This window comes from Manis pentadactyla, chromosome X (assembly GCF_030020395.1).
Source record: "Manis pentadactyla isolate mManPen7 chromosome X, mManPen7.hap1, whole genome shotgun sequence".
Taxonomy (NCBI): domain Eukaryota; kingdom Metazoa; phylum Chordata; class Mammalia; order Pholidota; family Manidae; genus Manis; species Manis pentadactyla.
The window spans coordinates 34421155-34447801 of record NC_080038.1 but is presented as its reverse complement, the minus strand read 5'-3'; the positions used below and the strand labels follow the sequence as shown (position 1 = coordinate 34447801).

General features: G+C 57.2%; 1 protein-coding gene across 12 annotated transcripts in view; it reads left to right on the top strand.

Annotated features, from left to right (window-relative positions):
• The window catches only part of BCOR (BCL6 corepressor), a 108909-nt gene that overhangs the window by 53803 nt on the left and 28459 nt on the right, over window positions 1–26647 (top strand). For 2 of the 12 annotated variants that reach the window (XM_036879508.2, XM_036879501.2), the window contains exon 1: window positions 11815–12068. The exons of 3 other annotated variants lie outside the window; for them this stretch is intronic. The gene's annotated coding sequence lies outside the window, so the exon portion shown is untranslated. Of the gene's footprint in view, window positions 1–10785; window positions 11093–11257; window positions 11330–11813; window positions 12069–12615; window positions 12838–12896; window positions 12917–26647 lie in introns of those variants that run through there. 7 more of the 12 variants (XM_036879511.2, XM_036879510.2, XM_036879507.2 and 4 more) reach the window with 6 other exon arrangements.

Here is a 26647-nt window from a genome sequence, read left to right as displayed (position 1 = left end):
GCGCGAGGCGTGAGGGTCGCCGAGGTGGCGGAGGGCCGCCGTCTGCAGCGGGCCGAGGCTGGGTGCACTGGCTGCTCGCGCAGGGTTTTTGTTTTGTTTTGAAGCCGGGCGTGGGGGAGGGGCAGCATCTTGTCAATGAGAAATTTCCTGTTCGCAAGACTCTTGCTTGCAGAGTTTCTGTCCTGCCCTTGAACTGACAAGTGGATCTCAGCAGCGCGAGCCCCGAGAGTTCATCCAGACGCGCCGAGCGCGCGCGGGAGTGGGGGCGCGTACGCGCACCGCGGCGCCGAGGCCGGGGGAGCCCGGCTGAGCTGGGCCGGCGCCTGCCCTCCCGGTTCCCGGGAGCACCCGTGAGCGCCTAGCCGAACGGTGACTAATCTGCGGCTCCGGGCCTCTTGGCTCGCAGCCCGGGCTCGCCTCCCGACCCTTCGTTACTCCCTATCCCGCTGTCCTCCTGGCCCCGCCGCGCCGAGCTTCGCCGAGAGAATCGCGCGGGCCAGCGCCGCCGCCGCCGCCGCATTCCCGGGAGTGTGGGAAGCGGGTCGAGGCAGACGGCTCTGAGCCGTGTCTCTCCAGTCGGCCTTCTGCGACCCATGCCCGAGTATGCGTGTGTTTCCTTCCCCGTAAGCACTTTGATCTGCGTTTCCTCTGCGCCGCGGAGCCAGGGCGAACTGTATCTCTTAAACCCCTGCGTGCCACCCGACTGTGGGCTCCATGGGGAGGGCGCCGCAGGGAGACTGGCCGACACGGGGGCGATCAGTTTGGTTTGGCAAGTCATAGTATGGAGGAACCTGACCGGATCCAAGGAGCTTGCCCAAGCGCGGCAGGATCTCTTGGGGAGAGCAGGCCGCGAGGCCCACGGTGGCTCGTTAATGTTCAAGCCGGTCCCGAGGCCGCACAGTAGTAACCCGACCTGCCCAGCGAGGGGAGGTGAGGGCCTGAACGGCCGGGCAGGCGGAGGCTTTTGGAGGGGATCGGGAGGCCCCGGGGGGCACCGGCCTTAACGCAACCTATCCGCTGGCGCGTGAACGGCTTCTCCAAGGTAGGGGCCCTGCGCTCGCCCCGCGGACCCGGCTCTGGCCACCGCTCCCTCCCCTGGCTAGGCCTCGCCGGGGAGTTAATGATTGATTTACTGGCTCCGCGCGGCCGGCGCCCTCCCAGCTATTTGTCCAAGCTGAGGAGTTGCTGGCGAGCAGCGCGAAGGCCGGGAGAGCGGGGGTCGCCCTGGAAGGGAAGCCGTCCTGCCAACGGGAACGAGTGGCCACTTGATTAACCCTCACCAGCCGTGTTCAGGGCGAACCTGCTGGAGGCCCGGGCCGGGCGAAAGGAGCATTGGGAAGCGCCACACGTAAATGGGTTGGCAGCTGGTGATTAGGCCGCCCGGTTTTATAAGTCCTAATGGGCTGCCCTCCTGGCGCTCAACCTGCTCGCTGTGGACTCGGAGCTCTGGGGTCCGGGCGGTGTAACGTCCCGGGCCGCACCGAAGGGGATGCTCTGGGGGGCCTGGGCCGCCGAAGGCGTTGCGCAGGATTTCCTCTCATTTCTCGCACAAGGCAACACAAACACCCTAAATCAAACCTCTCCGACAACCGAGGGCTCCACACAGACACATCAATAAGGATTTCGCCTCCCGCGTTCGAACGCACTGAAACACTTGTCCTATTTTTATGCAAATGACACCACACAAATAGATCTCGCAAGCCCTGGAGTGGGGCGAGAGGAGGAGGGGCGCTGCCGCCACAGCCTGGGGCTGTGAAGGGGGAGGGAGTCCCAAGCCCGTACCCCAGGGCCCGCACCGGCTTGGGCGCAACGGGACTGGTACTGGCCAGGCGGCCCGCCCTGCGCGCAGTGGCTCCCTGCCAGCGCCGCCAAGTCGGCCGCGTCCTCAGGCTGCCTGCAGAGGCGGATTAGGGAAGGAGCGAAGCGAGCCTGTGACTAATCGCGGGGCCTCGGACGGGAGCACCAAGGCCATGTGCGACTGACAGGATCGACACTAACAGAGGACACGGCGACGCCTCGCTTAATTGCAGGCTTAAAAAATTGCCGCCTGAACAGCTCCGGTGCTAAGAGCCACGGCATGCGCGCTGGGCTGCGGAGCGCGCCAGTGGGGACCTGCGCTTTCACCCTGGGGAGGGAGGTCTGGAGTCTCCAGGATCTAGGGACCTGGTTCTCCTGACCTCTCCTCTGCCAGGTCGCCCAACCTCGCGTGCGGACCGAGTGTGGCTGAGCCCGTCAATAGGGTACGATAGCTCCCAGGCCTAGGCTTCTGACCCTTTCCCCCGTGGAGCCCACGCCCCCCATCCCGCCTCTCCCTAGATCCTATAAAGGAGCTGTACAGTTTAGGGTAAGAAATTCCAACAAACCCTTAATATAAAAACCACACACAAGGACCACTTTCTTCTCTTCCCTCCCTTTCCTTCAATCGTTGATACAAAGCCCCGAATGACCAAAGGGTGGGAGAAGCAAGTAAGAGCTGCAAGGAGCTAGGTTATCGATTGCCAAAACCTCGAGGCTCAGGGACACGCACCCTAGGCTCTTCACCCCTGGTCAGAGTCCCTCTAGCCGAGACCTTCTTCCTGGAGCCCCGAGGCCTCATTGGGGAGAAGGGGGAAGCGTAGGCAAGTCGGCTAGCCTGTGTGTGTGTGAAGGGAGCGGGAAGGAGGAAGGCGGGGTGGTGGGGAACCCAGCTAGAGAAGTTTCCACCATGCTCTGGTCGGCTGCTGCCAAAATCCCCGGGCCCCTCCCAGCTCGCACCGCCTTCCGTTGCCACAAGTTAGGTTTAACGAGAGCTCGGGACAAAAGCGAACGTTTTCTATAGACCCCGAAAACAAAGGGGAAAGAGACGCGCGGGGCCGCCGAGAAGCGGCTGCTAGCGTAATGGTGCCGGGCCGACAGCAGAGCATTAGAACTGCAAAAGCCGCGCGGGCGGGAGGAAGTGCGAGGCGGGAGGCGGGAGCGCGGGGAGGGCGGACGGGGGAGGGGCGCTGCGCCATGTTTCCGTGTCACCCGCCGAGTCGCCGGCTCAGGGCTCGGCCGCCGGCTCCCGCCTGCCTCTGTAACAGCAGAAAGCGTGCGATTAGCAGCCAGACTGGCGGGGACTCCGGGCCTGCGGGGCCGCCGCACACGCTGCCCGCGGCCTAGGCCTGCGCCCCCACCCCCACCCCGCCCGCCGGGTAATCATCCTCCTAGCTGCAGCGCTGTGTGCACTCTCATTAGAGCAGGGAGTCTTTTCTCTGCGCACTCGCTCGGTCCCCGCTGGTAAAACAACGCCTTCCCTGGCCGGGCCCTGGGCCAGGAACGCCAGGGAGGGCGGGACAGGGAAGGGGGGTTGAGACAGGACAAGCAGCGCAGGTCAACTCTGCTGCCCCATCTCCTTGGGGCAAAGAAGAGATAGGGAAGGTCCATCGACACTCCCCACGCTGAGTGACGAAGTCTGAACCCCGAACCCCGTACCAGACCCTTCGTGGGGGGTGGGAGTTTCCGGTGCCACTTGACCGACTCCTGGTCCCCGCCAGAGGGGTCATGGGGAGATGAGTGTGTCTGGTTTAGAGAGCGGGGGCGGACACCTGGAAGGTTCCCAAAACAGGTTTTGTCCCATCTGTCTTGCGAACGACCTCTTAAGGCCAGAAGCTGGATCCCAGGGGTGACAGCCCTGAGACCCTCAGGAGACCCGAGTCCCAGGCTTCAGGCATGATCGCACAGCAGGGGTGGGAGATGGGGCGGCCGAGACGAGGCTGCGCCTAGCCCTGAGCTTCTGAGCCCCATTTTCTCCTCCGCGATCTCTGCACACAACAGTAGGCAGCCTCTCCCGGCACCACGCGCCCAGCTGCAGGGCCGGGGAGCAGGTGTTTCTGGCCGGCCCGAGTGACGGCTCCGCGCCGCTCCCGTCCCAGCTGCGGGGCTGGAGGTGGGGGTATGGGGCGCGCCTATAGCGGTAACAGAGGGAGATCTCAGTGGACTGCGAGAAGGGTCTTCTGGGCTTAAATGGGGATGCCCCAGAGCTAGGGCGGCCGCCTAGAACCGGGAGGGATCAGGGGTGACGCGCGTCCAGCCCTCGCCTGGAACAGTCTTGGGGGCCCGGCGGAGGCCGCTCTGGGCGGCGCAGGGCTTCCGGTCGCAGTGACTGCGGCGGAGGTGGCGGGGCGACTGGGAAGTTCCCGGGGCGGCCGCGAGGAGCACCCTCCCCTGGCTGCTGCCGCCGCGCAGCTTTCGGAGCGGCGCCCTAGGATCCTCTCGGCGTCTGGCAGCGCAGCTCTCGGCTCGAGCGGGGTTGGGGGCTGCGGGGTGGTCCCGGCCCAGCCCGCAGCGGGGAGGCGGAGGACTGAGACCCCGCGGGAGCTGCGGCGCGCCTCCCTGCCCCCACCCTTCCTCGCAGCCGCCGCCACTGATATGGCGGGCACGTGAAGCGCAGCTCGGCGCCTCGGCGCCAGCCAGGGAGCGGCCTGCCCCGCCGGCTCAGCTTACCCGCGGGCCCAGGAACGCGGAACCGAGCTCGATCGGGTCCCTCAGAGTTCGCGCCCCCGCCCCGCTCCCAGCTCGCTGCGGCTCTGCACCCCCTCCTCGCCCGCGCCGGGCCTTGGGGCCGCGCCAGACGGCTCGCCTGAGGGGAACTCAGGCTGACTAATGGGACGCGTGTGGGCCTTACGTGAGGCCCGGCTGTCAGCGGATGCCCGCTCGCTCGGCGCCTACGCCCCGGCCAGGCTTTTCGGGGAAGGGCGAGAGGAGGGGTTTCCCCGCTTGGTGGTTTCGGCTCCCCCGGGGATAGTCCGGCCGCTGCTGGCCTCGGGCTTTAGGTTGTGCAGCCTGGCCCGGAGGGGGGGCAGGCTCCTTGTGCGCCCGTCGCCAAGGTGCGAACCCGGGATCAGGGATGAGGAGGTAGGAGCTTCAGAGCTCTAAGCCGGAGGTGGGCACAGAGACTCATCAACTCGGCCTGGGGCGCCCTTCTTGATGTTTGCGATCTGGAGCCAGCGGCTGGTCTGGGGGGATTTACAGGCGGCCCTGCTTGCCCGGAGTTCAATACTGAAACCCTCCTCAACAAATACAAAGCCTTCCGGAAACCCCTTCGTGAAATTTCTGTGCGGAAGAAAGGATTTTGTAAAACTCCCCGACAGTCCTGTTCGGCTGAGAGTTCTTGGGTTCTGGGGCGCGTGATGCCTTTTCCTTCCTTTACAGGGGCTTGTAGAAATCAGCAGTTTCTTCTTATTTCGCATTGAACAACCACTTCGTGTTGACATAGTTATATGGCCTTCCCAAATATAACTACCTGTTTAGTTTCAACACAGGAGAGAGATGGTGAAACACAAAGCACCGGTCAGTAACTAAGAAGGAAAGCCCGATTGCGAACTTGAGGTTGGATGAGGGATAAATCCTCATCATACATCCCTGGTTTTATTCAGCCAAATTACCCTAGTAATCCTGCAGCACCCCTTCCTCAAGCCTGCAACCCTGCAGTTGAGGTGCGACTTTTCCTGGAGAGCCCTGTGGATGGGGAGGGGTTGCTGGTGTAAAGGAGGTGGGTTTTAAATGTCACTTCCAAATGAAAATGCTTTCCTTCAGCCTTTTTCTTTTTTTGATGCAGTTTTCGAAAGGAGCATTTTTGCGAGATAAGAAGTGACCGATCAAAATCGCTGAGGGGAGGTTGTAAGCAGCCGCTTTGCCCCAGCTTAGCGTTATCTTATCTTTCACACTTGCACGGCGGAAAAAAAAAAGGCTTATCTTTATCCCCACCCCCTTCTCGCCTTAATTGCTAAAAAACACTAGTGTGTTAAACGGGGAGGAAAGAGGTCTCCGATTGTCAGTGTTAAAAGGAAGATTCGGGCCTGGGAGAAGCAAGGATGGCTGGGTTTATTCTATCCCCCAGGCCTTTCTAATACAATGTAGAGGGCCCAGGCCCGGGGTGGAAGGCTCGATGGCCAGATTTCTTTTAAAAATTCTGGTGATGGCCTTGAGTCGTTTGGCTAGGCCTTGCTTTCTCGCCCCGCATTTACCAACCTCTCCTCCCCTTCATCTTTCAAAAGCTGGCGGTGGGTCTCGGGTTGAGGCCTCTCACTCAGCCTTCATTCCCTTGCACACACACACATCCCCCTTTTGGGGAGGAGGATGCAAGCCTGGGACGCATGGCCTGCTGGAAATCATTAAAATATATGCGAGTGTCTGCAAACACACTTTTAAATCATGGCGTTTCCCCTCCACGCTGGTATATTTAAACTCTAGAGCGAGCTGGATCTCCTCCCTCTCTCTCAGTCGTTTGTCTGTGTCACCGACAGGCCGCTAATGGCCGGGCTTCCAGGCGCTGTGCATTATGCATTAGCCTCCTCCCTCTGCCGCACACAGAAGGTTCTGTCAGGCCTCGCAACACAAACCGCCCTGCGCCCCGCCACCCCACCCCTCACCGCTCTCGCCGCCGGTGGCTGCACAGCGGCTAACGCGCCCCAGACGCAGGCAGGAATGGGGAGGAGCACTGAGGGCGAAGGCAGGGCAGAGTACGCCTGGAGGGGGAGCGGGGACGGGAAAAAGTGCCGAGGATTCGGCCCTTTGGAATCCAAACCTGCGCCAGCCTCCAGCTTTGCCCCTGGCTGACCTCCCCGAGGCAATGACCCCGCGCCGCTCAGCTCTGCGCCCGACTTTGTGGGGAACCCAGATATTTTTAGAGACTGAGCTGGCGGAGCCTTCCAGACCCCTCCAGCCTCTCAGGTAGTGCCCGCAAAGGGGTTCCGGATGGTGTGTCTCTGCTGCGGGAGTGGAGTGGAGGAAGGACGCTGGATACAAAATGGCTGGGGCCAGAGGCCTCAAGCCCGGTCCGCCGGCTAATAGTTAGGGTCGCCGGCTAATAGTTGGTGGGTCTTCGCCACCTCTCTACTTGGCTCCCACTCACTGGGCCCCGCTGGGTAATGTAGGAGCTGGAGGTGCATTGCTTAAATAAGCAGCTAGGGCTGGCGGTGGCAGCTAGGTTTATCTGCAGGAGCATCTGGCCCAGAGTGGTGGCTTCCAGGGCTCTTAACCTGGGGCCAAGTGGAGCGCAAGACGAGGCCTCCCCGATGCCTCCTGTATATGTGCCCATTTGGCTGACACCCATCTACCCAGTGAGCCCCTCAGTGTAAACGGTCTGTCCACCCACTGGTGCCTCGGTTGGGGAGCCCAGAGTCTGACATTAATGTAGCCCAAACGAGAAATTTCAAGAGGCAGTTGCTACCACCACATTAGGCCTGCCTTTTAGACTCTCCTTCTCACGAAATCCCCAATAACCCTTCAAAGGCTAGGCAGAAAGAGCAGCCATCTTCAACCTGGCTATCCCCAAGTCTAGTGGACTCCTGCCTTGGAAGGCAGCTACCTTTAGATGTTTCCAGATAACTGAAACTTCTGGGACAAGGATGTCCTGTGCTTGGGGGTGGGCCAATGGATCTTTTACAAAGTGAGCAGGGATGACTTGTTAGTGTGGGTGTTTGTGTGTTTCAAAAAAATAACATGAATAGGCTAGCTCACATTATATAAAGTAAAAATGTTATTTGTAATCACAAATCATATTGTTTCCAATAACTGGTGTCATAGACAAGAGAACAGCCTCTGAAGAGTGCCTTCAGGGGCCTACAGATCTTTATGATCTAGATCCTACATATATGGTACAAATGAACCCCACACAAAATGTTGGGATCCCAAGGTCCCCCAAACACCAGGTAAAAGTACCTCACCACAGGATGCATGGTGTTTTTCCCCTAGGCCTGGGCAGTGGTTGAAGTTGTGGAAGAGACCTTGGCAGGCCTTGCACAGTCAGCCTGGCTGAAAAGGGCTGTCCAGCTCCAGGCCTGCTCCTGAAAGTGCCAACCTGCTTGCGCAGTTGCAGAGCCTGGTTAGAATTTGCAGCAAGAGAGGGCCTGAGAGCCTGAGGTTGAGCCACAGGTTGTAATTGGGAGACCCTTTCAAGGGGACAAGAGGTGGGTGGGAGAGGGGTGGTTGCACACCTTTGTGCCTGTTTCTTTCTCTGCTGCCTGTGCGACCTCCCCTTCCTTGAACTCCACTCACTGGCTCTCTCCACCTCCTCCTCTTCTTGAAATCCTCCCCTTGCTGAGGGCCTGGTATAGCAGTCTGACCCCCAGGTCAGCTCCCTGGGGACTCGTGGGAGGTCAGGGAAGTGGGGAGCAGGGTAAGGCTCGGGCTGCCGGCACATGCTGCAGTCTCCGTGGTGGATACCAGCTCCCAGAGCCCCTTCCTGAGAAGAGACAATATGGGACTGCCCTTCATGAGCTTTCTTCTCCCTGGAACAATTCTAACCAACCAGGCCAATAGGTGTAAACTCCCTGCCCACCCTCTGCCTTAGAGCCCTCTGGAAAATAGCACATTTAAATTCCCGATGAGTCATGACCTCCCCCCTGACACACACACATTCATGCCTCTTAGGACTCAATATTTTTTAAATCCCAGAGTTGAAAATGTATCCCTCGGAGATGGAAGCAAAACACTTTAATCCCACCAGCCCGCATGCAGAACGATACCACAGTGGAGGCGAAGCTCCTTAAAATCTGCGTGTTGTGTGTGTGTGTGAATGCTGCAAAATGCGTCAAAGGCGAATTTAGTGGCCTGTTTGTCTCCAGCATCAAATTTCTCCCACAGTCAACCCTCTTCTAGGCCCCTTCCAGTTTACAGCCCCACCCCCACCTCCCACCCCCCACCTCCCGCCCCCCATTCATTTTAACTCTAGGACTTTTAAAGTTAGACAAACAGGCCCCTTTGTCAGCAGCCCTGGGAGGCCACAGGACTCCAGAGGCAGCAGGCTTCATGCTTTCGCTCGGTTCCTGGATTTTCCAAAAGTTATGGACGCTTACATGCAACTCTTAACTCCAGATAAAGCCTCTGCCTAGGGGGAGAGTTGGAGAGTCATGAGAAGGGGAGAGAAGGTGGCCTGGCGCAGGGCCAGGGTCTCTGTGGCGGCCTAACCAAACCGGAAGAGCCTGGCATGACTCCGTACTCACCCAGGCCAGTTCTCCCATGCAGCCCACAGTGGCACAGCGCCCTCCTTGCCTGGAACCACGTTCAGAGAATTTCCCCACAAATACCAAACTTCAGCCTTCCCGGTTATTTTAGACTTGTTTTGAACAAGAGGAGTCGCTTCAAAAAGAAAATGTTGCTGCAACACACAACCAGAGGCCTTTTCTCCAGCTGTGTCCGTAACTTGCATGCGTTCAGTCTAATAACTTTTAATGTCTGGCCCTAAAATGTCTTTATAAAAAATAGCTTTACAGCATAATAGTCCAGGTGTCTTTCTGCTTGTTACCGGAGATTAAAAAAATGTGTGGGTTAGCTTTCAGAGACATCCACCTCCAGAAGGAAAAAGGCATGCATTCCTTATGCATCCGCAGGTCCTGGAACTGGAAATGGTGGTGGCCCAGCAGGCCTAGTCACTGCTTTCGTGGGCACTTGCCTGCCTGTCCTTTGCATCAGTTGTTATAAGCAGCTCTGGAGCATGAAGATTTAATTCTGCCCAAAGTTTCGGGTTTCAAACGGTAGAGATGTTTCACTTCTGCTTTGAAAAGGTCTCTTTTTATAACTGTATCCTGAGAACTAAGATAGAATAAATAAAATCGCACCTAACCCTTAGTCCTGCAGTCAGTATTGTCTAATTTTTAAAAGGGATCTGCTAGCTGGAACTCATTTTGGCTTTGACCTTGACTTAGTAATCAACTTGAGATGCTTTTTGATTATTTTTGGCATGGAGACACTCCAGGATATTTTAAAACTTTCCGTGTGGTTTTACAGGCTACCTCCATTTCGGACTGATGCTCTCATCCAGCCTTCACCAGCCTTGTACTTAGGCAGAAAGAAACTCCCTCACCCCCAGCATAAAGAGACCCTAGCGTGCAGCCGAGTGGGGTTACCTTTTGCCGCGAAGTCCGGGCCTCGAGGTCTGGGTGCGGTTAGGCCGGAACACCCCTCCCCCACTCCTACTCCTTCCCGCCAGCTTCGAGAACTGGGGCTTCTCGGCTTGCCCTAGAGGCTCTGCGCCCCGGGGAGGCCGGAATCTCTCCTCTCCGCTTCCCTCCTCCGGCCTGCCTGCCCCCGCCCTATTCCTGCGCCCAGCGCCGCGCTGGGTGCGCTGGAGAAGCTCAATACGTGTCAATTGAACTGCTGCGGGCGCAGGCTGTACGCCGCCGCCGAGCACCGATCAGCACGACGTTACCGAGTGGAAATTTATGGGGCGAACGGTGTAAGCCAAAAGTTGCTCCCTGCTAAGGAAAATAAAACGCGGGAGATAATCTCCCGAGGCCGGTGTGAGGGGCCAGGAAGGAACCTCCAACCCTCTAAGGTGCAGACTGTGAAATGCCCGCGGATGGGGAGAAGTTCTGGCGGATCTCCGCTCTCCTGCCGCCCCCCTCCGTTTCCCTGTGCCCCACGGGCAGCCTCCACCCCCAACCCCCTCGCTGCCTCTTCAAACAATTCCCACACAATTGAAACGTCCGGGGAACTCGGGCGCGGAGTTGGGGCGGAACGGCGTCTGTGGTCCCGGGTGGTGTTTTATGGTAGCTCTGGACACCGAAATGGAAAGGGCTCCTCCGGGAAGAAGGGGCGACCCAGGGTGGTGGTGAGCGCCGACGCGCACTCGTCAGGCTCTCCTTCGTCTTGGAGGAGACGCGCGACCGAGAGAGCGCAGCGCTGGTGGCTAGAGGAGGCAGCGGCGTTAGCCGCTGGGGTTTGACAGCTTTGGCTGAGCTGAGTGCGAGGCGCTTTATGGTAATTGCGGTCCTCCACTGGCCTTCTGGGTAGCGAGGGGAGTCTCGGCGCGCGGCGGGGAGAGCCGCCCCCGCCGCCCCCAACCCCTCGGCTCTGGATCAGCGGGCAGCCTTCGCCGTCGCCGCCGCCCGAGTCGATCTCTGGCTTGCGCAGGACGCGCGCCCAGGCTGGGTGTGCGCAGCCAACTCGGTCCAAGCGGGGGAGGGGAACGCAAGGGGCGAGTGGGGAGCTACCCAAGTGATCCTGGGTTCGGACCCAGAGAGGTGAAACAAGCCCGGCCAGGAATCGATGACGGCTGGGGAAACTCGGGCAAACCTTTCCTGGGGAATCACCCCTCCGAAACCCCACCGCCGAGGCGCCACAGCGGAGGGTGAGCGAAGGCTGGGGGAGCTCAAACTTGCGAGAGCTGGAGGCGGCGGCGGCGGCGGGAGGGCGGCTGTCGCCCGAGCGCTGCGCCTGCGGGGGGAGGGGTGGCGGCTGCTGGGAGGGAGGGAGGGGGAGGGCGGGTAAAGGGAGGGGGAGGAGGAAGAGGAGGGAACCAGGGAGGGGGGACGCGTTGGGATCGCGGCGTGCGGCGGCAGACGGAGCCCGGGCTCCCAGCGGCAAGGTGAGGTAGAACTAGGCTCCTCGCTGAACGCGGGCACAGCTCGGCGGTTGCGGGGAAGACGCGCGCCGGAGCCCAGACCGCGATCGAGAGCGGGAGCGAGGCGGCTGCGGAGGGGGAGCCCGCGAGCCGCCGGGCGGGGAGCCCAAGCAGCGCTGTCGCCGCTCAGGGACGACTTGGCCAACGCACTCACACACACACACACTCACACACACACCCAACCCGAGCAGGCGCTCGCGGCGATCCGTCAACATGGCGCTGAGGCTCCTGCCCGAGCGCGGGCGGCAACAGCGGCGGCGCGGGAGTTACTGAGCCCGGCTGAGCTCGGCCCAGCCGCGGGAGCCCGGAGGATCGCGCGGGGCTGTCGCCACCTGCCCGGAGGCTTTGAGCCCGCCCCGCCCCGCCCCCACCCGGCCCAGAGCCCACCCCTCGGCGGGGCCGACTCCCGAGTGCTGCCGGCTGGCAACAGACGGCGAGGGAGGAGAGCGAGCGTGGTGCTGCGGGCGGGCTGCGGGCAGCCGGGGACGGCAAACTTTGCTGCTCGCCGCGCTTCCATGGCCCGGCTCCTTCTCCGCTTGCTAACATCGCCAGCCCACTTTCCTCCAACCCCGCACACCTCTCCTCACCCACCCAACCGCCTTTCGCTGCTCCTCGCCGTCTCGACTCTACTTGGGGGTGGGCGCGGGGGTACTTAAGAGCGCCGAATCGCAGTCTCTGCTTACTCCCCGGCCGGAGATATCAGGTCAGTGCCCGAACACCCTAAGCCGGGGAGGCCGCGCGGGCTGACTGGCGGGCAAGGCGGACGCGTCGCGGGATGCAGCCAGCCCCCTCCCTCGGGGCCCCGCCCGCCAGTGGTTGCTCCTCAGATTCTCTCGCGCTTCCCTTTGACTGCTTTGCTTCCTTTCGTTTTTATTTCATGCCTATGTTATTAAAAATGCAGCCAACATAAGCGGCCATGCGTGGCCACCGCGCGGGGGGGCGCGCGGCGGGGGGCCTGCAGCTTCCCAGGGGACTGGGAGGAGAGCAGGGAGTTCGCGGAGTGGAAGTTTGCAGCCCGTGTGTGTCTGCGCGGGAGCGCGGTCGCCGCCGAGCGCCGCAAGTCGAGCGCAGGGGGCGGGGGGAGCTGGGCTGGAAGCTGGGAAGCTCAGCTCGGCGTTAGCTTGTGAGCAGGAAGGGGAGGGCGGCGGGTTCCCGTCTGGTTTCTTTTTCGACTCGGGAAAGAACTGTAAAAACCCCCAGCCGCCGCCGCCTCCTCGCCTCGCCTCTCCGGGGGCCGGTCGCTTTCTCCTAGTGGAAAGACGTGTGCGTGCGTGAGGGTGTGTGGCGGACGACCCGGGCGGTGCAGATCTCGACCTGCCTCCGCCGCGCCGCGCAACTCGGGAGGAGAGTCCCGGGTTTTTTTTCTTAGCTTGCCCCAGAGCGCGAATCACGTGGATTTAAGAAGAAAAAAAACTACTAGGAAATCCAGCAGAGCGAGGGGTTCCGACTCGGCCCGTCCGCCCGCCTGCCTGGTCAGACGCTTTGTTTTGTAAATATTCCTTTAAAATAATAAGCGCCTCCTCCCACCCCGATGCTCCCCGTTCTTGCGAGGTTGGTTTTAAGTTACGAGCCCCCAGGGGTGGGGGTGGGGGGACGTGCGGGGGCCGCGGCGGGAAGGAAGGGCGGGGGTGGTGGTGGCGAGACCTGGGCCCTCCACTGGGCAGCGGGGGAGTCTGGTGGGAAGCCCTATTGGGCGTGTATGAGTCTGTGGCCGGAGGAAGTTGGTCCCACTCTGAGGGCGTGCGGTGCAGAGGCTGAGGGCAAAGAGGAACTTGCGCACCGGGCGCGACCCTCCGTTGTGGCGGGGAGGGCGAGGCGCTGCGGGGCCTGCGCTCCGAGCAGGCGGGCGACTGCGCTGCAGAGCCTCCGCCAACTCCGGGGCTCTGGGCGGCGGCGACGTCCTCCTTGTGTTTACGAAACAAGCCCTGGGGCGCAGTGTGCGGAGTGGGGCGGTTCGAGGCACGCGTGGTCCCGGCGGGCTTCCTGGTGTTCACATTCTCGAGTGGGCATGTCCCCGGGTCTCTGAGACGGCTGAGTCTGGCCGCGCGTTGGCCGAGGCCGGGCGAGGCTTAATTAGCGTTTAATGAATCTTTTCCAGAAAGTCCGCGATCTCCAGCCGGAGGCTGTGAGTGCCCGAGCGCGAGGGCGCGCGCCGCCGGCGTCTGAAGGGTGGGGGTTGGGGAAATGGAAGAGCGAAGGAAGGGGGAGGGTTATGTGTATTTAAAAACAAACCTTAAAAAGAAGCCAGCGCGCTTCAAATAGGTATTCGCACAGCTTCGCTATGTCTAGACTAGACAACTCAGGGTTTTAGTTGGGGTATTTTTTTCCCTTTTTCTGAGAGAAGGCTAGGGGAGATAGATAGTGGTATTTGGTTCTAGGGGTAACCTCTTAGAGGAAAATCCTTAAAATGTCCTGGGGGTAAAAACGGGGAGGAAATGGCCCACCCCAGAAGATAGTGGGTGGTGAACGCAGACTTCGGTATTTCTAGCCATCTGACACTTCCTGTGGCACTGGAAACGGACACCGCGAGCCGAAATCAATCCTTACGAGGTCCTGGATTCGGTTTTGCCAACAGAATTGCTTGTGTGGAAGGCATTTTAATTGTCGGACTCGAAGACTCGTGTACGTGGGCACTTGGAGAATACCTCTGCTTCTCGACCCTACCCACTCCACCCCCATCCCTCCCTGGACCTGTTATCTGGTCTTGGTTTGGCAGTGCGTTCTTGTGTTTATTTTGGGCTTGATTTCGCCGCGTGGAGGAAGGAGGGGAGGAGATGGCGGTGATTAATATGCAGTCCGGGTTTAATCCGAGGCTGGCCTTCAGTGTGCGGCATACGCCACCACTAACCGGGATTGCTTGGGGTAGCTGCGGGGGCAGTGCGCGGGGTTCAGGCGCTAGGCGCTCGGCGGGCAGGTCGGGGCTGGGGCTCGGACGGCCCGAGCGCTGTCCTTTCAGGCGCTGTCACCAGTAGGTGACTGAGAGTTAATTAGGAAGTGTTCTCCGGATCAATGGGCCGCGCAGCTCATTAGCGATTCTCTCCAGCCCTTCGCAGGGCCCGCCGGGCCTCTGTCTTCCACACAGGCCGGGCCCCCCGCGGCCCAGGCTGCGAAGAGCGTTCATGGGAAATAGGGAGGGACCGGCAGCGAGGGACGGCGGTTTGAGGCAAGTGGAACTTCGCTGGGCGGCTGGGTGCATGCAGCGCCGTGAGGCCCGTGCAGTCCGCTCTTCCTTCTGTCTGTCTGTCGGCTCGACTGTGTCTTTAACTCGCTCGCGTCGCCGCCTGGCTGCTTCTCCCCGCCTCCCTCGCCTATCTCTTGTTCTCTAAGCACGACGCCTGTGCTCCCCGCCCAGTTTGGGATTAGACAAGATAAAAATAGGACTGCCCAGCGCGCAGAGCTGTGACTTGTGTCCCGGCAGTCGGGCTGGCGGGAGCGCCAGGGGCCGGGGCCGAGAAGGACCCGCGGTGCGCTCCGGGCGGCCCGCGGCGGCAGGCTCTCACCCCACCCCTTAGGCGCGGTCACGCTCCCTAGGTTCTGTCCGCTGGGAACCGTGCAGGCAGGAGGACATGGGTAGGGTCTCCGCGCTCTCGCGGGTGTTGTTGGTGTACGTGTGATAGATCGGTCTAGACAGGCGTGCAGGCTCCCTCCCGACTGAAGGACGGGGGGTGGGGGAGGCGGGCGGGCCGCGGAGGCGGCGGCAGGCTCCCGTGAGCAGCGAGCGAGCCTTCGGGCCCTGAGAGCTGGGTGGAGGACGGCTGCGAGGATTTCTCTTAACCCTTTAAAGGCGATGGAAAAGTGTAATGGGTTTGTGTGTGTGTGTACAGAGCCTAGTAGAAATTCCTGGAGACCTAGTAAGCCCCCCCGGGGGGGCGAGAGTGGGAATTGGGGCCAAGGGTTTACCTCTCATATGTATTCACTCTCAAGTCCTGGTACATTGGGCTGATTCTTTGACAAACTAAATGCAGCTGCTAGATGATGTACTTTGGGTACTTCTCAGTGGTTGTGGTGTGAACACACACAATGGGCACCCTCACTTAAGGAACTGAGTTTGGGAGATGCAGATGTAGACCTCAGTGTTCCCGGAGAGAATTAATGGAGAGAATCCGGTATGGGGAGGTCTGCTCTGAGCTGTAGCAGGGTGGGGCCTCTGAGCAAGACTGCTGCAGATGGAGACCCAGCCTGAAATGCTAGTTCAATGTGTACAGGTATGCATTGGAGAGAGCAAAGGGGTCCTTGATTTGTGTATAAATAGACACACTTTAACCATGAACTTGTGGAGAGTTAGATATGTGCAGGGAGACAGCCTCTGAACAGGAGTTGAACAGTGATATGTCACAAGACTGATCATTTGTATACACATACATGGGGTTGACATTGAATTGGTCTAAAATTTTAATACGACTCTGCAGACATTGGTCTGGTTCATTCCAGAGGTTGAAATTGGTGCGTGGGTTACCCTATATGTAAATAAATCACCAGTAATATGCCTCTGTCTCCATCCCTGTCCTCTCCTTTTTAGGGTTTATGGTCCAGGGGATCCTCTAGTTACATCTGTACTGCAAACCATATTGGTCTGGCCTGGGAGTGAGCCACATTATGGGCAAGAGTAAGAATGTAAGTAAAAGGGGAGGCGAATGAGCTAGACAGGAAGCTCAGATAAAGATGTGAGCCTGGATGACATGTGCTGAGACAAATCAGGACACGGGCTCCAATGCCCACATGGAACAAGAGATACATAAGAGATAAAGAACTGGCCAAGAGGAATGTAAACATGGATATGCAAATGCAGGGACCTATAAGGATATTCTAAGAGAAAATCCCAGACTTTGTTGAGCTGAAAACTGGGGCAGAATTTCTGTAAGTGCTTTCCAGAGACAAAAGCCCATTTAAAGGTGTGAAGAGGGTCACTTGGAAACACAAAAAGCATTCATATGCATACATCCATGCTTAGATACACAAGCTGCATGACAAAAACTCTTCAGTGCCTGACGACTTTCCTGTAGAGTGAGACATCATGGGCACGGAAGTGTGGGCCACACAACCACATGTGCACACACATAGAGAAATAACGCATCTTTCTTTGGCAAGAAGGAAACTGGGGGCAAGGCAGCCTCACTAAGGGTGGATAGTCCTCAGTTACTAATACTACTTCTGGCTATAGTTTCTTCCCATCTAGAGCCAGGGAGAAGGGAATGTGTTGAGCAGGTAGGAGGACTTTAAGAGAATTTGAGTTGACCTTGAATGAGTGGACAGTAGAGGAAAAAGACGAATTGCTTTCCACTTCAGGTCAGGAGGAGTGGATATTGTGAACTTTACCTCCTGTCTGCTAAGGTGGTACAGGCTCTGTAGTGGACTGATAAACGGAACCGAAAGAAGCCTCTGGAAGGAATAAAGGGGACCATGCTTTCACTTTTTCCTGGGAGTAGAGACCATGCAGGGACAGCCTGCGCAGGGTGGATTAGCAGGCGTCTCTGTGACACCAGAAACACACTTATACTATAGGCTAGGGTTTGGTTTGCCCGCGGCCTCGATTTGCCGCGGTCCCTCTTTGTCTTGAGCCCAGCTGGGAATTCCAGCTTTTATTGGGAAGCCCGCACTCGGGTGGAGCCCGCGGGGGCAGGTCTAGGCGGCAGGCTCGCAGGCCGCCGTACCGCCCAAACCCCAGGACGGTCCTCAGGAACTCGGCAGCCCTCACAAAGCCACCTTGGTGGTTTCCTCGAGGGCGCTGGGCCACGCTGACCCAGCCTGACCCAGCCGGGCATCGTTGGGTTGGGGGCCGCTCGGGGCCAGGGGCCGCGGCGCGCCGCCGGAGACCGAAAGGAACTCAGAAAGGCCCTTTGTTAGGTCCTGGGTCACACCCGTGCCCTGGGGGCTGCAGAGGGGCGGGAGAGCGGTGTTCTCGGCGAGAGGACCCTCTTGCTCGGAGGCCTCCGCCGCCCGCTCACACGCTTTGGGCCTACTGGGGCCTCGCCCCATCCTGGGAGGGGAGGCCAAGGTCCGCCAGGACCCGCCCGGGCTGCTTCGCCAGTGTGCATGTCCGGCAGGATCCCGTCTGTTTGTAAAGCTGACTGCGCTGCTGGGGCCTAGACTGTGGCGTCCGGGTAGAGAAGCAGCTGGGGCAGGAGTAGATGGTCTTCTCTGGCCTCCCCAGTGGTTGCCGAGCTGCCTTCCTTGCCAGCCCTTGGCCCGCCCCGACGGCTTTCCCTCGTTGCCTTCAACGTGCTCCTCCGGAAGGGATATCTGATTTTGTGTTTGATGGAAATTAATGAGCGATGCTTTAACGCGGTGTTGTTGTAGAAGGCCCCCTTTCCCAGCACAAGCTCATCTCTGCCTACCCCTACTCGAGGGTCTCAGAAATGGGGTTCCTCACCTGTTTTTTTATGGCCATGTCTCACCACCAATCACCGCCCCTCAGCACCCATGGGCTCGGCTTCCTGGGATTAGACTAGCGGGGAAGTCCGCTAGAAGATCCTGACAGCATAAAATATAATTTGTGATCTAAAAGACAGTTTCCAGTATAATCTCATTATGCACCACAGACTCCCGGTGTTATTTTGTGGAAGGCGGACAATGATCAATTTACATTGACCCGGGGCTGGGCGAGCTTTTAGATGGTAATTGCCATATTGATTTGCATGCAAAAAGGAGACCTGCTAAAATTAAAGACCGGAAGCTAAATTAAACTAAATTTATTGTCTAGGTGCAAACCGGAGGAACTACTGAGGGAGTGGGGGGTGGGGAGGGTGAGTCAGGTCAGGTTGCCTGGGGCTGAGCAGGTAAAAGACCCTAGAGTTTCGGGGAGGTCACAGATTTGGGAGCGATCTTTGCCCTAGTGATTTCGTAATATGAGGAGGGAGGCTTGTTTAGGTTTAGGGACCCAGCGGGGAAAAGTTATAAACGAGCACTATTGCATTGAAGGCACTGATGTCTTTTAATGCTAATAGTAACTGAGAGCGGGAGGAGAGGGTTATAAGGGTCTTCTATTCGTTTCCGGCACCCCCCATTCTATTGTTCTACCCGATCGCTCTCAGTCGTGCCAGGAGCACCCATAACTCTTGCATGTGAAGTTTAGGGAAGGAGAAAAAAGCAGGCTATAACCCTCCCCTCTCCCCAAGTGTACTTTTTTTGCAGAGCGTGCGACTGTTGGGCACACTGCAAGCGCGGCGCGGGCAGGCCCAGACCGTTGGAAGCTGAGAGGAGTTCCTCCGCTGGCGCGGCAGACCCAGTCTCCGCCCGACGGCGATCGCTTGGCTAAGCCGCCCGCTCCAGGTGGCCCAAGAGCGGGCGGGGCGGGGGGCGGTGATTGCGTCTGTTGGGCGGCGGTCTCGCGGTGCCTGGGATGGGGTCGCCTCCCAGGAGGCTTTAAGGCCGTGCACGGAGCTGGGGGCGGGGGCTGAAAACCCTACCCCGATCGCCAGCCCCGAAAAGTTTTTAAAAATCCAGAGAGAAAGCCTCTGGCCAAGAGCCAGGAGCCAGGGGCGGCCGTGCCGCGGGGGCGTATTCGGCTGGCTAGCGGGGTAAGGACCAGGCTCTGCCACCACCTCAATCCTTCCCGCTGCCAAACCCCTTGCCTGCCATCACTCCTGGAGCCATTTCGCACATCCGGGCCGGGAAGCCCGCAGGGGCTGCCGAGTATCCGGTGCCCCTGCCCCCCTTTTTCATCCCCACGGAGCTGCAAACGGCCCTTAGCAGTGGATCCTGTGGCATCGGGTATGGGTATTTACCGGAGCATTTGAAAGCCTGGGGCAGACCTGAAAATTGGGGATGGGGTGGGAAGGGGATGTTGGGTGCCAACGCCTGCTTTTGGGACAAGAAATTGGGAGAAGGAAAGACAACCAGTGCTGCCCCCCACCCCGCCTTTTCTTGGGGCTTTGTTTTTTGTGGGGACCCTTGGGGGTCCAGTAGATCTTTCAAGCCACTTCCCTCTTAATTCCCTTCCTCACCCTTTGATCCTTGGAGTTTTTTCATTATAACTCTAGGAAAGGTACCTAGGTGTAGGCACTCTTTCTAAAGGGCTTTTTCTCCATTTAGATAATTTGATTATTGCTTTACATGGCAAAACTAGGGTGGCAAGCTTAGTTCTTGTACCAGGAGTCAGCACTGTTTGCAGAGACCTGAGAGTAGTGACCCACCTACCCCTGCCTATTCTGTGCTCCTGGAGGAGGGGAGAGGCGAGTATTGCCAGGAGTCCTGGCCTCACACCAGAGTATTACAGTTTAGGAAGGTGTGTAGGATGTTGGGGGAAATTGGGAGATGTCTAATGGACCAAGAGATTATTGGGTGTGGGAGAAACTGGGTTCCAAGCTCCCTGTGGACTGGGCTACATAGGTATACTCGAGTACATGGTCTAAGGAAGCCTTCTGAACTTCTAGAGGGGATTTCAAATGGCACAGTTAGACCAATAATTGGCTCCTCTCCGCAACTCCAGGACTGAGTTTGACCGTGGCCCATTTTTACTAGCTGTGTGACCTTGGGGGCAAGTTATTTATGGCCTCTGAGCCTCACTAAGTTTCTTCATTTGTAAGACTGGGAATAATTATCTACCTTTAGGATCAAAGAGGAATACTTGGCACACAGTAGGCCCCGAGGATTAGTAATGGCTTTGAATGCCTGATCTTGTTCCTATAGGTTGTTCTTCCATTCCCTGCTGCCCTTGAGATGTGCTTAGGCCAGTGTCCCAGGGACCAACAACACAGGTTGAATTCCCCTTCAAGGGTATTCCCAAGGATATTCCTCCAGATCTGCTGCTGTGGGTGCCTCTTTCCCTTGTTACACCTCTTAGCATTCTGCCTTTTAAAGGATTCCATATGACAGAACTTGGATTCCCCCCTCCCCCCAGTATAGGATCATTAAATGTCTAGGAATTGATTCCAGAACTGGTATCTAGGTGTTCCTTGGCAAGTCTTCCTGTCATTTTTTGGGGGGGAGGAAACAGCAGTGGCTAGAGGGGAGAGACCTCGTTGGAAGAGGTGAGGGGGGTGGCCTGCTGCAGAGGCCAGAGGTGCTGTGGTTTGTTTGATAGGGATTAAGTCCGGATGTTATGAGGTCTCAGTGTGGTTTTCAATAATGTCTGCCAGGGATTGCTTCTTTTATATCGATATGTATTTTTAAAAATTACTAGCATGAGAAGAAAACCAGGCCTGTATGGATCCAGGCCGGTAGTAAGCTACTGTGATCAGGTTTCCTACTCGACTCCCAGAGGGGAAGTCAGTGTTTGATTGAAGCTACACTTGGTTCTTGACTCTCAGGGGATTCCTGCTCTGAAACAGGAGCCCTCCCTTTCTCTCCTCCCCCCCCCCCACCCCTTTTCCCTTCTTCCCCTAAGAGCCTTTGTGCTGAAAGAGCTTCAGTAGGCATGAATCCCTGGTCCCTCTCTAAAGAATGCCTTCCAGCCTTTGCTGACATTGTTTTGTGAACAGTGGGTTTTACCAGGCCAGCAGTTTTCCCCCCATCTTAGCTCAGTTTTAGAGGTAGGGTATAGATATGGCCAGGATGCACCTATCTGGTGATTTCCACAGTTTGTAGCTAGGGCCTTGCCTGTAATCTGAAGATACTTTAACTTTTGCCCTAGGTGCCTGGGTGTGGAGGGGGGAGTTGGGGAAGTGGTGAAGGTGAGGAGAGCAAAGACTGGATTGTTGTTGAGGGTCTGTCAACAGAGGCCTAGGATGGAGTGAGATGAATCAGAGTATGTACGCAACAGCTTTTGGTCTGGTTTAAAACTTGATTTAATTGGAGAAACTCTTAGGCATTTAACAGTTCTGTACAAATGCAAACTTGAAATAGCTCTAGGCCTACGTCATTTAGGAAAGAATAAATGAAGTACAGAAATGTCCAAACTATGTAAATCCTGGAGTTGTCTGCCCTCCCATAAACACATGACAAGTGCCAAGGCATTTCCGGTCAAAACACCCATGGAACCAGCAGCCTCCATCCTTTGTATTTATTATTTTATTAACAGCATTTTACACAGCATTTAACAAGCACAGCCTGCCTACTTTGCACTGCGACTCTCAGCAGCCTAAGGGGTGGGAAACGGATGGGTGTGGGGGCAGTGGTCTCTAGGAGAGACTTCTTGACTGGAGAAGTCCCTTCAGATGGTTAGGGAAAAGGAGCCATTTGGGGTTTATTTCTACTGGCCCCAACAAGAAGACAAAAGTAATGATTTGGAGAAAAAAATCCCCTCTCCCTTCTTAGGAGGAAGTTTTGCACATGTGGTATGTCTGGTCTCTGCTTTGATTCCACAAGGTGAAACAGGGTGTTTCATGATACTCTGCCCAACAGTTACTGGTGATTCTCAAAGAATAACTATTTGTCTACTATCGTTATTCTATATCCTGGTGGAAAGTTTATAACGAAAAGTAATGCCTTTCTTAAGTCATAAAATGAGCCTTGTATGATTATTTAATTAAAATCTATTTAAGGACCGATTAGGCGTGTAATTTGCGCTAATAATGACGATTATGGAAATGTTCAACTTAACCAAAAATCATAAAGGAGACATTTTGATCAGTGGGGCGACCAGCAAGTATTCAGGGAGTTGGACAATTTCTGAAACATAGAAGTTGTTAGGCTGCGGGCTGCAGAATGCGCAGAACTGCCCAGCTTCTGACATGGCATAGAGCTGCAGACCTCCTGCCGTGATCCCAAGCATGGCCAGGGCAGGCCGGCCAGCCCATGCTTTGCTGAGCATGGAGGCCAGCCCTGGGAGTCTGAACAACCTTTATTCCCGGCTGAGAAAACCGGGGGGAGGGGTGCTTCCCCAAGCTACCAGGAGAAAACTCTGGGAGCTGGCTGATAAACCACGCAGAAATCTCTGCGAAATGGCTGTGCTCTTTTGCTTTTACAATCAGCAGCGACAAACGCATGCTGCCTTGGCTAGCTTTGGCTGGAGCCTGGAGGGGTGGGGGGAGGGGGGGTCCCTTGTTCCGGAGAAACCTGCCAGCTGCTGGGCTTGGTGCGAAGGCAGACACAATGCTGCTGTTGTTGGTTTGATCTCTAACTGTGGATTGTTAGTCTGGCTTTAACTATGTGGTAAAGGGGGAATGTGAAGGCTGTTTACAGCGAGTGCAAATAATGTGACAGCTGTTGGTGCACGAGCAGCGCAGCGCCTCCTCGGCACTTACACAAAGCGCGCACTATGCAGGCCCGTGGAGAGCTGCAGAGGTGGCCGCCACTTTCTGGCCAGAGCGTCCTCAGATGAAAGAAAGCTCAGCAGCACCACCACCCCCACTCCCCCCCCCAACACACACCTTTATTGCTCCCAGGATTGGGACGGAGCTCCAGGACGGTTTGTGTGTTGTGGTTTAGGGAATTTGAAGGCAGACGCCTCGGAAGGAGGCCCATGGGGTCATGAGTGTCACTGGAGGGGTTTGGCCGGGATCTGTAGACCTGGGTCCTCAGCTGCTCATGACAGGGTCTTAAAGATTTGAGAAAATAACTTTGAGCCCAGCACAAGCTTGTTGGAAAAGAATGTATTATTAACTGAAGACTTTCTGGAAATTGCAGAGGCTCTGAAGGCCGTTGTTCCCCCTCTGAAATGGCTCTGTTATTCAGACTAGTTGGACAGGCGGGTGCTGTGTTCTGTGCACTCAGGCACTGTTTTGCAGATTGGAACCACCAGTGTGTAGGTTCAGGACCCAAAGGGATGTGTTTTGGGTGGGGGGGAGGAGTGCAAATTGGCTTGTGATGACCTGCATGCCTTAGCCTTCTCTCCCAAGCCTTCATGTTTTCAGAAGTGCACGTGCCTTCAGCTACAGGACACAAAGGTGCAGTCCTGAGGTCTGCCCACAGCACCACCCACTCTGTGACTTAATAATCAACTAGATGCCCACAGCCATGGGGTGCCTGAGTTCCTGGTCCCCTGCCAGCCACTGCAGGGAGGAGGCGCAAGGACAGGACAGAGAGGAGTTGGTGGCAGTAATCACCCACTCAGCCAGTCCTGGAGATGCATGGCTGGCCAGGAGGGCCAGAAAGGTGTTGAAATTGTGCGTCCTGCCACCCCCATCCCAAGGCTGAAATCTTCGCAGCCCTGGCCCCTGGGTTTTTTTTAGAGAGCTGGCTTAATTCTGTATCCTGTCCTGTGTAACTTTGGGCTCTGGATGTACAGCCTACAGGATATCTGCAGATTGATTTCATCGAGGGGGTTGGGGGGCCCAGCCCCTGCCCCTGCCCAAGCCCCAGTCTACCCTCTCTTGAGTGTTAACATGGACTTCTACATCTAGTTGGGTTCCCTAGTCAGGAGCTGGGAGATGCTTCTGGAGTGATACATGAACTTCGGTGCCAGTTCTATAAATTGGTCTCTTTTTATGACGTGTGCCATTTTCTGTAGGAATGTTGCTTGCAAAACGAGTTTCGCCTTGGAGGAAAGGCGGAAAGATAAACAAGCCTGCAACGCCAAAACACTGGCAGTCTTTCCCTCCTTCCAGCTCTCTTAAAGCAGCCGGGCTGTATTTCCAGGATTAGACTTGTGCTTGTGAAGAGGGACTCTGGTTGGCTTTTTTTCCCCCAAGCAAATGCAAATTAGAGAAAAATAATTTTCTTTCAACGATATGCAATGTATTAGTCACTTGTTATCGAGCTCCGAGGCAGGCCTCATTTGCGCGTCTGCCAGCTCACTCACATCTGCTCGGCGCTGTTCGGGGCATTTTAACCTTGGTGGTGTCGTGTCTAGTCCCACGGATCAAGGAGGAGTAATTAAGCTCTGAACAGCTACAAAAATTCATGGGTCTCCATGTATACCGCAGTTGTTTCACAGCTTTGTTTGGGGTGTTGCGAGTTCCAAGATTGAGTAGCAGACGGGGGTTCCTATTGTTCCTTGCAAAGAAAGTGGGAGCCCCTCTCCAACTCTGACCCTCACCCCAGCGTTCCCAGGACTCCCAGGCAGCACACAATCAGCAAGGAACTAGGGTGCACATCACAGGACCCTGTGTATTATGCATCTCTTATTTGTAAAAAGTTCCTTTGTGCTTCTTGCGTATACTAATGATAGCTGTTAATAGCCTTATGGTATAGCTTGTTCCTTTGGGGGGTGTTGCACAAAGTGCAGTTTATTCTTGCAAAGCCCTGGTGGAGACTGCATTGCATTGCCCCCCAGGTTGTGTAGCCCCCAAGTGGGAAGGGACCCCAGCTCTGCAGGGACTAGACACAAGGGGGTGTGTGGGGTTTTGAGGAGAGGGGAAAGTGGGAGTAAGGGTGGCTGATTGCACTCAACCTATGTTTCCTGTCCTGGGCTGCCTCCTGTTGAGGGATACCAGCTTACAAATGGGCCCCCTCTTGCACACACACGTGGTTCTGTGTGGCACAACCATGAAAGAAAGTGAAAGGAGCAAAAAGCGGCCTGGCCGGCAACTGGGGGAGTAGGGGTTAGGGATGGGGGGGTAGGGAGGGGAAGTGTCTGATGTTGGTTCATGAGTTGCCTCGAGGCTATGGCTCTGCCTTTAGTGGGGAGTGTGTGGCAGGCAGCCGCTCTCCCAGTGGATTCTTCCCGGTGTCCCGCCTTCTGAACGCACGCCTTCTTTATAGTTGGCTGCACTTGGTTTGCATCTTTGGCGGGGGCGTCCACAGAGAGTAACACTCCAGTCTGGTTGGAAGGGAGCCCGGGATGATGGCCGGGAGGGGTCTGCAATACCCATTACCCGGTTGGGCTGTGCAGCGTATCGTGGGTTCTCCATAGGCCCACCGAAAGTTCATTTTTGTCAAAAGAGTCAGTGGTGGGGACAGAAGGTGCGGCAGAGACTCGGGACGCGACGGAGGAGGGGGCACCACAGAGGAGCGCGTGGGCCGCAGGGTTAGCTAGGGTCCGGGGACTGCGGAGATCGTGCAGCCTCCCAGAGAGCTGGAGTTCCTGGAAGGCCCGGCGCAGGGACCTTGGCGGCGGAGCCGCAAGGAGGGGGCGGGAGAGCCTGAGCAGCACGGGTGTGTGTAGTGGGAGAGAAAATCCCTTTGTTGCCGACCGATCGCGCTCCGGGCTGAGGCAGGGGGAGGGGGCGCCTCTCCCTGGCCGCTGCCGCCACCTCCGCAGGCCAAGTTCACTCCCCGACCGACGCGAGTGGCTCTCCCGTTCTGACCCAGGCACTCTGGGAGGAGGCAGGGAAGGTTCTGTTTGTTCGAAAGGTCAGGGCCGTGTGAGTTTCCCGTCCTCCTCTCGCCCTCTTCCACCGCCCCCACCCCCACTGCTCCGAAGCTCAGTCTGTTACTAATGCAAAACTTGGGCCGTGGGTGGGGACGCCTCTGGAGGCAATGTGCATGGCATGGAGTGTGCCAAGAGATGGCCTAGGCAGGCTGGATTACTTGTCCCAACCTTCCTCCCCTCCACCACTCTTGGAGGGAAGACTGAGCCAACGACCACACAGCCCCCTCCCCCCATCCTAAAATAGGAACTTCTCCACTCCTCCCTTGACACCAGTGGAGAAGTGCTACTGTGGGTGACTCAGTCTGCGCTTGGAGCAGACCCAGGAAGGGCTCCCGCATGGTTAACTTTGGGCTTTGATGAAATTCACACAACTCCGCTGAAGGTCACCCCTCCCTGGCCTGGCCCCCTGTGTCCCTGCTTCAGCCTTCCCATGGCCACAGAGAAACTGTGCAGTGATTCCGAGGTGGTTACACAGTACGTTTACTGGAGTCAGATGCTGTTTAGTGGGGCTAAACCGGGCCTGTAGCAGCTATTGCCAGGCAAAACTCAAGTCCATAGTGCAGGTTAATCCCCTGGAAAACACAGTGCCAAATATTTACAGATGAGGGAACCAAGGTTGTAGAGGTTCAGCCACCTGCCCAGGGATAGGCAGTGGATGAGGGTGGGAGCTGAGTGGAGGCAGTGACTGCATCCTTGCATGTTCTCCATAGAGAGCCAGCTATGCAGTGAGAGACAGACCCCTTCCCCCAGGAGGTCCCCAGCTCACTGCACACTGGCTGGGATCCCTGGTGCCTGCTCAGATGCGCAGGAAGGCCCCATAGACCTCCTTGGCCACTAACTGGATAACTGTCAAGTGGGGGCAAGGGGTGCCTCATGAGAGAGATCCTAGGAAGGGGCCCCGTTCGTGTCTGTGTGGAGCATGGGAGTTCAGGGAGTTGGGTGACGGTGCTTTCCATTTTGTTGCTGCCACTTGACTACTGTGATCTGCAGACTTGAACTGATCGCCACCTCAAGGGCGGAGGCAGGGGAAAGTGGCCTGGTGCCAGGAGGAGCTGAGTGGAGAGAAAGGAGAGGTACCAAGAGTAGCCTGTGCTGCTTCCCCTCCCTTCACTCATCCCAGCCTCTCACGGCCATGCTGCTTCCTTTCAACT